General features: G+C 40.1%; 2 protein-coding genes and 1 pseudogene across 4 annotated transcripts in view; all 3 read left to right on the top strand.

The window, feature by feature from the left end:
* Positions 1 to 15075, top strand: part of LOC126081476 (DLA class II histocompatibility antigen, DR-1 beta chain-like) — a 221657-nt gene that overhangs the window by 34054 nt on the left and 172528 nt on the right. The window lies entirely within an intron of this gene.
* LOC126081159 (HLA class II histocompatibility antigen, DRB1 beta chain-like) overlaps positions 1 to 15075 on the top strand; it is a 288700-nt gene that overhangs the window by 185366 nt on the left and 88259 nt on the right. The gene's annotated exons all lie outside the window — the stretch shown is intronic.
* The window catches only part of LOC126081386 (DLA class II histocompatibility antigen, DR-1 beta chain-like), a 199109-nt pseudogene that overhangs the window by 95775 nt on the left and 88259 nt on the right, over positions 1 to 15075 (top strand).

Raw genomic sequence — 15075 nt, 5'->3', positions numbered from 1 at the left:
CAAGGTCACACGGTAACTATGAGCCCAAGAGACAGGAAGGGCCACATGAACCAGAATCTTACATCATCCTGAGACCAGAAGAACTAGATGGTGCCCGACCACAACCGATGACTGCCCTGACAGGGAGCACAACGGAGAACCCCTGAGGGAGCACGAGATCAGTGGGATGCAGACCCCAAATTCTCATAAAAAGACCAGACTTAATGGTCTGACTGAGACTAGAGGAATCCCGGCTGTCATGGTCCCCAAACCTTCTGTTGTCCCAGGACAGGAACCATTCCCGAAGACGACTCATCAGACATGGCAGGGACTGGACAATGGGCTGGAGAGAGATGCTGATGAGGAGCGAGCTACTTGTATCTGGTGGACACTTGAGACTGTGTTGGCATCTCCTGTCTGGAGGGGAGATAGGAGGGTAGAGAGGGTTAGAAACTGGCAAAATTGTCAGGAAAGGAGAGACTGGAAGGAGGGAGCGGGGTGACTCATTAGGGAAAGAGTATGGAGTAAGGTGTATATAAGGTTATATGTGACAGACTGCCTTGATTTGTAAACGTTCACTTAAAGCTCAATAAAAATTATTAAAAAAAAAAAGAAAAGAAACAAACTCAACCTAATTATCACACCTTATTCAAAAATTCACTTAAAATAGATTGTGAATTTAAATGTAAAACTCTAAAATTTTTAGAAAAAACAGGAGAAAATCTTCAGGACCTAGGGCTTGGTGAAGAGCTCTTAGACATGTCATCAAAAGCACAATCTATAAAAGTAGAACATCAATACATTGGGCTTTCTCAAAATTAAAAACTTTCATTCTGCAAGATAACCTAATGAGAGGATGAAAAGAGAAGCTTCAAACACGGAGAAAATTTTTGCAACCCACATAACTCACAAAGGACACGTATCTAGAAAACATAAAGAACTCTCAAAACTGTACTTGTGAAGATTGTAGAAATGACAAATTTTCCCCCTATATGTTTATCACAATAAGAAAACAGACTGTGAGAAGGTGATCATATAACAGCAGTATATACTAGTAATATTATTAGTTAAAAGTTATGACCCTTACTACACATTGCATTAATATGTACTTTTCTGTATCTATTTTAGAGAGTTATGAAAATCTGATTTTTAACATAAATAAAACATAAATTTATTCAAAAAAATTCAATGGAAAAATAATCCAATTTAAACATAGGCAAAAGTCATAAAGAGGCATTTTATCAAAGAGAATGAAAGCTAGTCAATGCCATCAACCATTAGAGAAATGCAGATTGAAAACATATCACTAAACAGCTAAAAAAAAAAAAAAAAAAGTCCTGACGATGACAAAAGCTGATGAGGACGTGCAGAAGTTGGATCACTCACACTCTGGTGGTGGGACTATAACCTACAAAGACACTCCGGAATGTAGTTTCTTAAAGTACCAAAATACACTTACAGCCCAGCAATCACACTCCTGATATTTGTCCTTGAGAAAGGAAACTTCTGTTCACACAAAACTTTACATGAATGTTCAGAGCAGTTTTATTTCTTGTTGTTGTTGTTAGGTGCCGTTGAGCGAGTCCTTCTCCTAGAAACCCTGCATACTGCCCAGTTCTGCAGCATCCTCACAATTATTGTTATGCTTGAGCCTATTACTGCAGCCACTGTGTCAATCCATCTCCTTGAGGGTCTTCTTCTTTTTTTTCTGACCCTCGACTTTACCAAGCAGGATGTCCTTCTCCAGGAGCTGATCTCTCCTGATACATGTCCAAAGTCTCTGACATGAAGTCTCTCCATTCTTACTTCTAAGGGGAATTCTGGTTGTATTTCTTCCAAAAATGATTTATTCATTCTTTTGGCAGTTCATGGTACATTCAGTATTCTTCCCCAGCACCACAATCCAAAGGCATCAATTCTTTGGTTTTCCTTATTCATCGTCCACCTTTTGCACACGTATGAGGCTATTTTACTTGTAATAGCCCCAAATTAAAAATAACTAAAATGCCTTTCAATAGGTGAATAGGTCAACAAACTGTGGTACATCCATACCACGGGATACTACTCTGCAATTAAAAAGGAACAAACTATTGATGCACTTAGATAGACTTAAGGGCGTTTTACGGAGGGAAAAAGGCCAATCACAACACATCACATACAGTAGGATTCCATATATATAACTACACTCAAAGTCACAAAATTATAGACGGAGAGCAGATTAGTGGTAGTCAGGTGTTAGGTGGGAGTGTGAGGAGGGCGTTGGCTGTGACTACAAAGGGGGAGCGTGAGAGACCTGTGTGGTGACGGAATAGGTCTGTGCTTGATTGTGGTGGAGGTTACACAAACTGCACATGGAATAAAATGACATAGAACTATGCACAGCCATTGTACCAATGTCACTTTTCTAGTTTTGGTAAAGATTACAACCTTGGAAACCCTATGGGCACTTCTACTCTGTCCTGTAGGATCGCTATGAGTCAGAATCGACTTGACGGCAATGGGTATAATCGTTAGGAAAAACTGAGTGAAGAGTTCCCAGGATCTCTCTGTACTGTCTTTGCAACTTCCTATTTAATTCAGGCTAAAATGCAGAACACTGACAACACCAAATGCTAGAAACTCTGTGATACAAAACAACTGTCATTCACTGCTAGTGGAAATGCAAACTGATCAGCTACTGTGGAAGACTGTCTGGCAATTTTTCACAAAGGAAAGCAAAGGCTTGCCACGTAATCCAGCAGTGGCATTCCTAGGTGTTTACCCAAATAAGCTGAAAACTTCTGTCCACACAAAAACCTGCAGATAAATGTTTATAGGAGTTTTAGTCATAATTACTAAAAGATGTCCTTCAGTGTGTGAATGGATAAAAAAACTGTGGTGCCTAAATACAATGGAGTATTATTCAACGATAAAATGAGATGACCTATCAAGCTATGAAGGACATGGAAGAACCTTAAATGCATATTACGAAGCAAAAGAAGCCCCCCCTGAAAAGCTACATGATGTTGGTTCCAACCATACAAAAAGGCAAGGTTATAGAGATAGCAAAAAGGTCAGTGGTGGCCAGGATTCAGGGGGTGAGGGAAGGCTTAATAGGTAGAGCACAGGGTATTTTCAGGACAGTGAAACTACATGATACTGCAATGGTGAATACAGGACATGATGTGTTTGTCAAAACCCATGGGATTATACAACACAAAGAACAAACCCAAACGTGAGTTGTGGACTTCAGCTAATGCTAATGTATCAACATTGCCTCATCAATTGTAACGAATACATCACACTAAAGGAAGATGTTAATAATCGAAGAAGCTCTGTGCGGTGTGTGTGTGTCGGGGGGGAGGGTTTGGACTTCTATTTTCTGCAAATGTCCCTGGGTGGTGTAAACGTTGGTGCTTGGCTACTAACCCAAAGTATGACAGTTCAAAACAACTCAGCAGCACCACAGAAGAAAGGCATGGCAATCTACTTCCAAAAGGTCACAGGCATTGAAAAGCCTATGGAATGAAGTTCTACCCTGACACATGTGGGGTCTCCATGAGTCAGAATCAGCTTGATAATAATGGGTTTGATTTTTTGATTAGCATTTTTGTTGGTGATGTACTTTAGGTGAAAGTTTACAACTCAAGATAATCTCTCAAACAAAATTTTTATACACATATTGCCATGTGACACTAGCTGCAATCCCTACAATGTGACAGCACACTCCCCCTTTCTACCCTGGGTTTCACAGGTCCATTCAACCAGCTCCTGTCCCTTCCTGCCTTCTCATTCTGCTTCCAGACAGGAGCTGCCCATATGGTCTCATGTATCTGCTTGAACTAAGAAGCACACTCTTCACGAGTGTTATTTTATGTTTTAGAGTCCAGTCTAATCTTTGTCTGAAGAGTGGTCTTTGGGAATGGCTTTAGTTCTGGATTAACACTGTGTCTGGGGGCCATGGCCTTGTGGGTTTCTCCAGTCTCAGTTAGACCATTAAGCCTGGGCTTTTTATGTGCGTCTGAAATTTGTTCCATACTTTTCTCCTACTCAGCCACAGTCTCTCTGTTGTTTTTTCTGTTAGGGCATTCATTGGTGGTAGCTGGGCACCATCTAGTTCTTCCGGTCTCAAGCTGACGGAGTGTCTGGTTTATGTGGCCCTTTTGTCTCTTCGTCTAATATTTTCCATGTGTCTTTGGTGTTCTTCATGCTCCTTTGCTCCAGAAGGGTTGGGACCAATTGATGCATCTTAGATGGCCACTCCCAAGCTTTTAAGACCCCAGACGCCACTCACCACATCAAGATGAAGAACATTTTCTTAATAAACTTTGTTATGCCAATTGACCTAGATGTCCCCCAAAACCATGGTCCTTAGGCCCCAGCCCCAGCTACCCTGTCCCTCGAAGTGTTTGGTTGTATTCAGGAAACTTCTTAGATTTTGGCTTACTCCAGTTGTGCTGACTTCCCCTGTATTGAGTGTTGTCCTTCCTTTCACCTAAGATGATTCTTTTCTACTATCTGTTTAGTGAATTCCCCTCTTCCTCTCTCCCCACCTTTGTAAACTTCAAAGAATTCTTTCTTCCGTGTTTAAACCTTTTCTTGAGTTGGTTTGTATTTTCTGCACCGTTTTTCTGTGGACCTAAAATTGTTCTAAAAAATAGACTATTTGAAAAAAGTGACTTTCTTACATGGGAGGACATGGCTCAGGTTTTTTTAATTCTACACTTGTCTGAAGTTTAGTGTATTCTCTATTGTACATCTATTTATTTTATAATCAGAAAAATTAGAGCTCTGTAACTGAAACACCAGAGCCTATTGTGTCTCTAATTTTCTCACGATTCTACTCTGAATCTCTAAACCACGGGAACAGAAATCACTTATTTACTGGTAAGGTCGTGCTGTCTTGATTTGTGCTAGTTTTTTCTGCCTCTCTCTGTTTTATAGGGTTGCTGTGAGCTGGAATCGACTCGATGGCAACGGGTTTGTTTGTGTGTATGTGTTTTATTTTTTAACACCAAGCTGTAGAGATTTTGAAGAAAAACAATGGAATTAATAATTTTTGCAACAATATTATCACTAAGCATGGTACCTAACTGCCCTGCTTGAACTGTTTTTTTTTTTTTTTTACTTCTCACAATAGGTAAATGTAGTAAATATTAATATCAGTATTTTCATAAGAGGAAGAAGAGGTCAAGTTGTGTTAAGTAAGATACCAGTGAATACATAGCAAGTAAGTGACAGAGCCAAGACGAAGTAAAAAATCTAACTCAATTCAGCAGCACACATTTGGCAATCTTCCACACTGTCATGGATAATTTACCTTTTTGGGGGGGTAGGTTCTGGTAACCGTTTTAGACATAAATATTCAGCTATTGTTTCATAGACATATCAGCAACAGCTCACTGAGTCTTAAATATTCTCTCCTCCTTTTTTTTTTATGCCATATCCTACCCTTTTCTCAGTTTTTCCACTCAAGGAAACATCTTCAAATATAAGATGGTTCCAAGAATAAATTGGAATATTCTCCTGGTAATGACACAGGTAATGGGGCTATGTCTAATGAAATGGGTAACTCCAATTTTAGGGTCCAATCCTCAAGTTTGAAATGGTTGATGTTTATATGTATAAATCATGAAACGTATAAACCTCATCTTATCCCCATTATCTGTCTCACCCATTATCAGGGGCCAATATGTGGACTTTGAGATTCACTCTACTGAAGATCCAGGTATCTCATTGAATGGGAAGCTCAAGAACCAAAAGCCAATTGTGAACCCATTGCTCAGTAGAGATTTCCCACCAAACCACACTCCAGGATTTTCCAGAAGACTGGACCACAGCAGTCGGTTTTCCTACAGATACTCAGAATAATACCAAACCCTAATGAAAATGGATATTTATGACTCATTCTAAAGCTTATAATATTCATTCAACATTGAGACATTTCAGGATGGAAGAATAACATATATTCCAGCCTCTGGGAAAAACTGGATCAGACACTGAAAACTCCACCTAAGACCCACTCAATAGTTTATTGTATTCAGAAAAAAACTAGTTTGGAGAAACTTCAAGCAATAAGCTTATAGGAGGTGACCTATAAAAGATTTCACAGTAGAGAAAGAGTTCTATAAGGTCTATTCCAGATGCATTGCATGGTGGTAAAATGATGGTAGGAAATGGAGGAAAAGTAGATAAATGAAGGGGTAATAGACATAAGTTCTGTAGATGTTAGAACATGGAGATATCAGGGGAAGGCACCATCGCTCATGGGGTGGATGTTGGGGCTTAAAACTGCTGAAGAATGGTTGTCTTCACTGAGGTGAACAACTGGAGTCCTGCTCACGTTATAAAACTGTTAAGGCAGAAATTTCTTCATTGATCTTCTCTCTATGAAAGGCTATAACCTGTAGTAGGACACACAGAGCTACTAAAGACTTTAAGATGAATATTTTGAGCTCTCTTCTTCAGATTCTCTCCTCTTCTCTGTTAATTTTTTTTTTATTAACTTTTATTGAGCTTCAAGTGAACGTTTACAAATCAAGTCAGTCTGTCACATATAAGTTTATATACACCTTACTCTGCACTCCCACTTCCTCTCCCCCTAATGAGTCAGCCCTTCCAGTCTCTCCTCACGTGACAATTTTGCCAGCTTCCAACTCTCTCTATCCTCCCATCCCCCCTCCAGACAGGAGATGCCAACACAGTCTCAAGTGTCCACCTGATATAATTGGCTCACTCTTCATCAGCATCTCTCTCCCACCCACTGTCCAGTCCCTTTCATGTCTGATGAGTTGTCTTCGGGAATGGTTCCTGTCCTGTGCCAACAGAAGGTTTGGGGACCATGACAGCCGGGATTCCTCTAGTCTCAGTCAGACCATTACGTATAGTCTTTTTATAAGAATTTGGGGTCTGCATTCCACTGATCTCCTGCTCCCTCAGGGGTTCTCTGTTGTGCTCCCTGTCAGGGCAGTCATCGATTGTGGCCGGGCACCAACTAGTTCCTCTGGTCTCAGGATGATGTAGGTCTCTGGTTCATGTGACCCTTTCTGTCTCTTGGGCTCTTAGTTATCCTGTGACCTTGGTGTTCTTCATTCTCCTTTGCTCCAGGTGGGTTGAGACCAATTGATGCATCTTAGTTGGCCGCTTGTTAGCATTTAAGACCCCAGACTCCACATTTCAAAGTGGGATGCAGAATGTTTTCATAATAGAATTATTTTGCCAATCAACTTAGAAGTCCCCTTAAACCATGGTCCCCAAACCCCCACCCTTGCTCTGCTGACTTTTGAAGCTTTCATTTTATCCCGGAAACTTCTTTGCTTTTGGTCCAGTCCAGTTGAGCTGACCTTCCATGTATTGAGTATTGTCCTTCCCTTCACCTAAAGCAGTTCTTATCTACTAATTAATCAGTAAAAAAACCCTCTCCCACCCTGCCTCCCTCCCCCCTCGTAACCACAAAAGTATGTGTTCTTCTCAGTTTATATTATTTCTCAAGATCTTATAATAGTGGTCTTATACAATATTTGTCCTTTTGCCTCTGACTAATTTCGCTCAGCATAATGCCTTCCAGGTTCCTCCATGTTATGAAATGTTTCACAGATTCGTCACTGTTCTTTATCGATGAGTAGTATTCCATTGTGTGAATATACCACAATTTATTTAACCATTCATCCATTGATGGACACCTTGGTTGCTTCCAGCTTTTTGCTATTGTAAACAGAGCTGCTATAAACATGGGTGTGCATATATCCGTTTGTGTGAAGGCTCTTATTTCTCTAGGGTATATTCCGAGGAGTGGAATTTCTGGGTTGTATGGTAGTTCTATTTCTAACTGTTTAAGATAAAGCCAGATAGATTTCCAAAGTGGTTGTACCATTTTACATTCCCACTAGCAGTGTATACGAGTTCCAATCTCTCCGCAGCCTCTCCAACATTTATTCTTTTGTGTTTTTTGGATTAATGCCAGCCTTGTTGGAGTGAGATGGAATCTGATCATAGTTTTAATTTGCATTTCTGTAGTGGCTAATGATCGAGAGCATTTTCTCATGTATCTGTTAGCTGCCTGAATATCTTCTTTAGTGAAGTGTGTGTTCATATCCTTTGCCCACTTCTTGATTGGGTTGTTTGTCTTTTTGTGGTTGAGTTTTGACAGAATCACATAGATTTTAGAGATCAGGCACTGGTCGGAGATGTCATAGGTGAAAATTCTTTCCCAGTCTGTAGGTGGTCTTTTTACTCTTTTGGTGAAGTCTTTCGATGAGCATAGGTGTTTCATTTTTAGGAGCTCCCTGTTATCTGGTTTCTCTTCATCGTTTTTGGTAATGTTTTGTATTCTGTTTATGCCTTGTATTAGGGCCCCTAGGGTTGTCCCTATTTCTTCTTCCATGATCTTTATCATTTTAGTCTTTATGTTTAGGTCTTTGATCCATTTGGAGTTAGTTTTTGTGCATGGTGTGAGGTATGGGTTCTGTTTCATTTTTTTGCAAATGGATATCCAGTTATGCCAGCACCATTTGTTAAAAAGACTATCTTTTCCCCAATTAACTGACACTGGGCCTTTGTCAAATATCAGCTGCTCATATGTGGATGGATTTATATCTGGGTTCTCAATTCTGTTCCACTGGTCTATGTGTCTTTTGTTGTACCAGTACCAGGCTGTTTTGACTACTGTGGCTGTATAATAGGTTTTGAAATCAGGTAGAGTGAGGCCTCACACTTTGTTCCTCTTTTTCAGTAATGCTTTCCTTATCCGAGGCTTTTTTCCCTTCCATATGAAGTTGGTGATTTGTTTCTCTATCACATTAAAAAATGTCATTGGAATTTGGATTGGAAGTGCATTGTATGTATAGATGGCTTTTGGTAGAATAGACATTTTTACTATGTTAAGTCTTCCTATCCATGAGCAAGGTATGTTTTTCCACTTAAGTATGTCCTTTTGAATTTCTTGTAGTAGAGCTTTGTAGTTTTCTTTATATAGGTCTTTTACATCCTTGGTAAGATTTATTCCTAAGTATTTTATCTTCTTGGGGGCTACTGTGAATGGTATTGATTTGGCTATTTCCTCTTCGATGTTCTTTTTGTTGATGCAGAGGAATCCAAGTGATTTTTGTATGTTTATCTTATAACCTGAGACTCTGCTGAACTCTTCTATTAGTTTCAATAGTTTTCTGGAGGATTCCTTGGGGTTTTCTGTGTATAAGATCATGTCATCTGCAAATAGAGATAATTTTACTTCCTCTTTGCCAATCTGGATACCCTTTATTTCTTTGTCTAGCCTAATTGCTCTGGCTAGGACTTCTAGCACAATGTTGAATAAGAGCGGTGATAAAGGGCATCCTTGTCTGGTTCCCGTTCTCAAGGGAAATGCTTTCAGGCTCTCTCCATTTAGAGTGATATTGGCTGTTGGCTTTGCATAGATGCCCTTTATTACGTTGAGGAATTTTCCTTCAATTCCTATTTTGGTGAGAGTTTTTATCATAAATGGGTGTTGGACTTTGTCAAATGCCTTTTCTGCATCAATTGATAAAATCATGTGGTTTTTGTCTTTTGTTTTATTTATATGGTGGATTACATTAATGGTTTTTCTAATATTAAACCAGCCTTGCATACCTGGTATAAATCCCACTTGGTCATGGTGAATTATTTTTTTGATATGTTGTTGAATTCTATGGGCTAGAATTTTGTTGAGGATTTTTATATCTATGTTCATGAGGGATATAGGTCTGTAATTTTCTTTTTTTTGTGATGTCTTTACCTGGTTTTGGTATCAGGGAGATGGTGGCTTCATAGAATGAGTTGGGTAGTATTCCGTCATTTTCTATGCTTTGAAATACCTTTAGTAGTAGTGGTGTTATCTCTTCTCTGAAAGTTTGGTAGAACTCTGCAGTATAGCCATCCGGGCCCAGGCTTTTTTTTGGGGGAGTTTTTTGATTATTGTTTCAATCTCTTTTTTTGTTATGGGTCTATTTAGTTGTTCTACGTCTGATTGTGTTAGTTTAGGTAGGTAGTGTTTTCCCAGGAATTCATCCATTTCTTCTAGGTTTGCAAATTTGTTAGAGTACAATTTTTCATAATAATCTGTTATAATTCTTTTAATTTCAGTTGGGTCTGTTGTGATGTGGCCCATCTCGTTTCTTATTTGGTTTATTTGTTTCCTTTCCTGTATTTCTTTAGTCAGTCTAGCCAATGGTTTATCAATTTTGTTAATTTTTTCAAAGAACCAGCTTTTGGCTTTGTTAATTCTTTCAATTGTTTTTCTGTTCTCTAATTCATTTAGTTCAGCTCTAATTTTTATTATTTGTTTTCTTCTGGTGCCTGATGGATTCTTTTGTTGTTCACTTTCTATTTGTTCAAGTTGTAGGGACAGTTCTCTGATTTTGGCTCTTTCTTCTTTTTGTATGTGTGCATTTATCGATATAAATTGGCCTCTGAGCACTGCTTTTGCTGTGTCTCAGAGGTTTTGATAGGAAGTATTTTCATTCTCGTTGCATTCTATGAATTTCCTTATTCCCTCCTTAATGTCTTCTATAACCCAGTCTTTTTTCAGGAGGGTATTGTTCGTTTTCCAAGTATTTGATTTCTTTTCCCTAGTTTTTCTGTTATTGATTTCTAGTTTTATTGCCTTGTGGTCTGAGAAGATGTTTTGTAATATTTCGATGTTTTGGATTCTGCAAATGTTTGTTTTATGACCTAATATGTGGTCTATTCTAGAGAATGTTCCACGTGCGCTAGAAAAAAAAGTACACTTTGCAGCTGCTGGGTGGAGAGTTCTGTATAAGTCAATGAGGTCAAGTTGGTTGATTGTAGTAATTAGGTCTTCCGTGTCTCTATTGAGCTTCTTACTGGATGTCCTGTCCTTCTCCGAAAGTGGTGTGTTGAAGTCTCCTACTATAATTGTGGAGGTGTCTATCTCACTTTTCAGTTCTGTTAAAATTTGATTTATGTATCTTGCAGCCCTGTCATTGGGTGCATAAATATTTAATATGGTTATGTCTCCCTGGTCAATTGTCCCTTTTATCATTATGTAGTGTCCTTCTTTATCCTTTGTGGTGGATTTAAGTTTAAAGTCTATTTTGTCAGAAATTAATATTGCTACTCCTCTTCTTTTTTGCTTATTGTTTGCTTGATGTATTTTTTTCCATCCTTTGATTTTTAGTTTGTTTATGTCTCTAAGTCTAAGATGTGTCTCTTGTAGGCAGCATATAGACGGATCGTGTTTCTTTATCCAGTCTGAGACTCTCTGTCTCTTTATTGGTGCATTTAGTCCATTTACATTCAGCATAATTATAGATAAGTAATAGTGTTGTCATTTTGATGCCTTTTTATGTGTGTTGTTGACAATTTCATTTTTCCACTTACTTTTTTGTGCTGAGACGTTCTTCTCTGTAAATTGTGAGATCCTCATTTTCATAGTATTTGACTTTATGTTTGTTGAGTCGTTACATTTTTCTTGGCTTTTATTTTGAGTTATAGAGTTGTTATACCTGTTTGTGGTTACCTTAATATTTACCCCTATTTTTCTAAGTAAAAACCTAAGTTGTATTGTCCTATATCACCTTGTATCCCTCTCCATATGGCAGTTCTTTGCCACCTGTATTTAGTCCCTCTTTTTGATTATTGTGATCTTTTACATATTGACTTCAATGATTCCCTGTTTTTAGCTTTTTTTTTTTTTTAATTAATCTTAATTTGTTTTTGTGATTTCCCTATTTGAGTTGATATCAGGATGTTCTGTTCTGTGACCTCGTGTTTTGCTGGTATCTGATACTATTGGTTTTCTGACCAAACAATTTCCTTTAGTATTTCTTGTAGCTTTGGTTTGGTTTTTGCAAATTCTCTAAGCTTGTGTTTATCTGTAAATATCTTAATTTCGCCTTCACATTTCAGAGAGAGTTTTGCTGGATATATGATCCTTGGCTGGCAGTTTTTCTCCTTCAGTGCTCTGTATATGTCATACCATTGCCTTCTTGCCTGCATGGTTTCTGCTGAGTAGTCTGAACTTATTCTTATTGATTCTCGCTTGAAGGAGACCTTTCTTTTATCCCATTGCCTTCTTGTCTGCATGGTTTCTGCTGAGTAGTCTGAACTTATTGTTATTGATTCTCCCTTGAAGGAGACCTTTCTTTTCTCCCTGGTTTCTTTTAAAATTTTCTCTTTATCTTTGGTTTTGGCAAGTTTGATGATAATATGTCTTGGTGTTTTTCTTTTTGGATCAATCTTAAGTGGGGTTCGATGAGCATCTTGGATAGATATCCTTTCATCTTTCATGATGTCAGGGAAGTTTTCTGTCAGCAGATCTTCAACTATTTTCTCTGTGTTTTCTGTCACCCCTCCCTGTTCTGGGACTCCAATCACAAGCAAGTTATCCTTCTTGATAGAGTCCCACATGATTCTTAGGGTTTCTTCATTTTTTTAAATTCTTTTATCTGATTTTTTTTCAGCTATGTTGGTGTTAATTCCCTGGTCCTCCAGATTTCCCAGTCTGCATTCTAATTGCTCGAGTCTGCTCCTCTGACTTCCTATTGCGTTGTCTAATTCTGTAATTTTATTGTTAATCTTTTGGATTTCTGCATGCTGTCTCTCTACGGATTCTTGCAACTTATTAATTTTTCCACTATGTTCTTGAATAATCTTTTTGAGTTCTTCAACTGTTTTATCAGTGTGTTCTTTGGCTTTTTCTGCAGTTTGCCTTATTTCATTTCTGAGGTCATCCCTGATGTCTTGAAGCATTCTGTAAATTAGTTTTTTATATTCTGTATCTGATAATTCCACGATTGTATCTGCATTTGGGAAAGATTTTGATTCTTTTGTTTGGGGGGTTGTAGAAGCTGTCATGGTCTGCTTCTTTATGTGGTTTGATATCGACTGCTGTCTCCGAGCCATCACTAAGGTATAAAAAGAAAAAGGTATAGTAGTGATTTATTCTATATTTGTTCACTGAGTCTTATCTTGTTTTGTTTTCTTTCAGTATACGTCGATGAACTACTAGATTGTGCTGTCTTGTTTGTTGTAGCCCTTGACTTACTTATGACCTATTACCAGCTGGTCTGGGCTGTTGCCAGATATATATGCCTGAGTCTATTCACTATTCTTGAGTAGAATCTGATTTGGGGTCATCAAGTGTGTGCTGCACCCTAAGACCTATCCACCTCGAGAAGTAGTGGTGATAGTTGTGTGCACCAGATTCTATTAGCAGCTGGGGTTCACACTCCGGGAGGGGAAGGATGCTGACAGGCTTCCCCCAAGTGTCAGTGAGGTAGGTGTGTCTCTATTCCTATAGCACCTTGATGGGAGGGCTCTGCAGCTGTACCTTGGGCCCCCAATGCAAGTATCTCTACAGATTGGTAGGTGTCACCCTCCTTAGATCCCTAAGGCAAGAGGCTAGGTGGTGTGGGGGGAGCTTCAGCCCTCAGTTTCCTGTTGTGGGTCAATTAGGGCTCTGTTGAATAAGCAGAAATATCAGACCTGGGGAACTTGTTTGTCCAGTAAATCTGCTAAAAAAAAAATGCAGTCAGATCCCTATCCAAACTGCCTTTGGATTTTAACAGCCACCTTGTTCCCTGTAAGGATGAAGGCCCAAGCTTTGGACCATATATGCTTGGCTGAAGCTGGTTCTGTGTTTTCAGTCCAATTAGGGAAGGATTTTTGGTTCCTGGGTTTTTTGTGGTTGCTTCTCTCAGGCCGGAAGAATGGGTTAGGAAAAGACCAAAAAAAAAAAAAAAAAAAAGGAAAAGCAAAGCCATGGAGCCGGAGCTGTTCTCCCCCTAGCTGAGGAAATTCCAGTGTTAATGAAGCCGCCTGGGAAGGGGGGGTTCAGAAAACAGCAGAGAGTAGCACCCAGGAATATAGCCAAAGTTGCTTATCTTGCTTGGGATGACTATTTTTTCTGAGATTCCCGAGGGGCGTGTCGCCTATGTGTGCTGGCTGTGTGGAGATTTTCCCTGAGGGTCTGACCCACTGAAGCCTCGGTCAGATCCTCCATTGCCAATCCAAAGCCCAGGGTCAACGTTCCCCTGCTGGGACGCTGCACTCCCAGCTCCAAAATCAGTCGCTGCCTCCCGGGGACTTCTCGTCCTGCCAGCCGAGTTGCTGCGCTGCCCTCCCGGGCTGGCTGGGCCCCCTCCCGGGGTTAGTTTAGGGGAGTAGGGCTGCGCCCTGTGTTTGCACCGTGACCAGATGCCACGTTCAGCTCTCCTGCACCCAGACCAAAGCCCAGCGCCAAGGTTCCCTGGGTGGGACGCTGCACTCCCGGCTCCGAAACCAGTCACTGCCTCCCGGGGATTTCTCCTCCCACCAGCCGCGCGTGGCCATACTGCCTGCACGGACTGGCTGGGCCCCCTCCCGGGGTCAGTTTAGGGGGCTAGGGCTGCGCCCCGTGTTTGCGCCATCACAGATGTCTGTTCAGCTCCCCTGCGCCAGTCGTAAGCCCGGCGCCAAGGTTACCTGACTGGGACGCTGGCTCCAGACTCCGAAAACAGTCGCTGCTTCCCCGTAGTTGTTCGTTCTCCATCTCTGTCACTCAGGTCACCTCTTTAGATCTGTGTTTGTTGTTCAGGGTTAGTAGATTGTCACGTATGTGATGGATTCACTTGTTTTTCCGAGTCTTTGTTGCAAGAGGGATCCGAGGTAGCGTCTACCTGGTCAGCCATCTTGGCCCTGCCTCCTCCTTTGTTAATTTTTTGACTTTGAAAAAGTCTCTTAATATCACCTAACCTCTAGTAAATATAACTCCTCAGACATGAACTGCTATATCCTACTCTCCAGGCAAGCATGAATGAACAGGCCACACATTACCTCATTTTAGAGCACCCAAAACCACTTCTCTGACTGTAGGAGCTAAAACAGGCACTGGACTCCATGAGATTTCTATTGCACGAAATGAATCTATGCTAAAGCCAAAGCAGCAATCTCTGGAAATGCTGCCAAACTGACAGCCTGGTTTAGGAAACAAGCCAGGAAGTGCCCAAATCTTGCAGCTGAATTTCCTAAATAACTGGACTTGGTATTCTAGTGTGAAACAACGGTCTTAGGCTCTGAAGATAATTTACAGGACTTAGGTTGTGGTCTACGTGCACATCTGTGAAAAGGGATGAGGGACCCTGAAGTTTTGGGATGCCAGAT

This window comes from Elephas maximus, chromosome 1 (assembly GCF_024166365.1).
Source record: "Elephas maximus indicus isolate mEleMax1 chromosome 1, mEleMax1 primary haplotype, whole genome shotgun sequence".
Classification (NCBI taxonomy): domain Eukaryota; kingdom Metazoa; phylum Chordata; class Mammalia; order Proboscidea; family Elephantidae; genus Elephas; species Elephas maximus.
The sequence above is the reverse complement of the archived record's forward strand: the minus strand, read 5'-3'. Positions and strand labels throughout refer to the sequence as shown.